We start from the raw sequence: 1,359 nt of genomic DNA, 5'->3' as shown, positions 1-1,359 counted from the left end.
GCGCTGTAAATTCAAAGAGGATGTCTGCGGACATTGTGCCGAAAAAGGGCACGGCTATGCGCTCTGCAGCAGGAAGAGCAAGCCTCCGGTTTGTTCCAACTGCAAAGACAGAGGGCGGCCACACGACCATAAGTCGCGAGACCCGGCCTGCGCCTCCTATCAGGAAGCGCTGGTTTTGGAGATGTCTCGCATTAGACAGGAATAATAATTTGAATCTCGAATGGATAGTACAAACGACCGGCGACGCTCGAGAGTCATACGGGTCATGCAGCATAACATGCAGCGGGCCCGAAACGTGACCGACGAAGTCCGGACTGAGATGCATAGGCGAGGGGTAGATGTGTTGCTTGCACAAGAGCCATATAGCTGGCGGGGTACTGTGCCCGGGCTAGGCTTGAGAACGAGGCTGATCACGGCAGGCGAACCGGTGATGGCTGCAATAGCGGTCAGAAACCCGGATCTAACCGTGGTCAAAGTCTCTAACTTGTGCGACACGCATTTGTCCTGTGTCAGCATCTCGGGTTCGTTTGGGAGCTTCTTCCTGATCAGCCAGTACTTTCAATGCTCCGATGACGTTGAATCAGGTCTGGCGCGGTTGGAGAGAGCTCTTTCCGCACTTAAGCATAACCGAGTCATTATCTCTGCCGACGTTAACGCGAAATCAGCCCAGTGGGGCAGCGCGGAGACGGACGTGAGAGGCCGTAAACTCGAAGAGTTTATCGTGAGCCATGGCTTGGTTGTCTTGAACGAGGCTGGAAACGCTCCGACGTTTTCCAGCCCTAGTGGACAGTCATACATCGACGTCACACTATCGACACCTGATATTTGCGACAAGGTGCGAGGTTGGAAGGTCCGCGAGGACCTGACGACCAGCGACCACCGAGTCATAGAGTTTTCTTTGAGTTTTTGCGCCGAGGACGGTGCTGCCGAAATTAGTAGCAACAGCAGCACCAACCGGAACGGATTATTACCAAGGTTCCGACTCCGAAGCGCAAAATGGCCCGAGTTCGACAAGGCGCTGCAGGAAAGTAAGAGGAGTATATCCCCCAATCCATTGAACAACAAGGGGGATGTCGAACATCTAGCACAGGAGATCGAAAGAATGATCGTCCAAGCGTGCGACTCCTCGATGCCAACCAAGCAGTGGCATTCAAAATCCGTCCCATGGTGGACGGCCGACCTGACGAGGCAAAAGAGGCGAGTCTACAAACTTAGACGAGCCTCGCAGAACGCAGCATGTTCAGAGGAGCAGAGGGCGGCCAAGAGGACCGAGTATCTTAAACAGAGAAAGGCCTACAAAGCCGCCATCAAAGCTGCTCGGTCGCACAGCTGGCGTGCATTCGTGACCGAGCAGGGAAA

Source organism: Megalopta genalis, unplaced genomic scaffold (genome assembly GCF_051020955.1).
Source record: "Megalopta genalis isolate 19385.01 unplaced genomic scaffold, iyMegGena1_principal scaffold0051, whole genome shotgun sequence".
Taxonomy (NCBI): domain Eukaryota; kingdom Metazoa; phylum Arthropoda; class Insecta; order Hymenoptera; family Halictidae; genus Megalopta; species Megalopta genalis.
The sequence above is the reverse complement of the archived record's forward strand: the minus strand, read 5'-3'. Positions refer to the sequence as shown.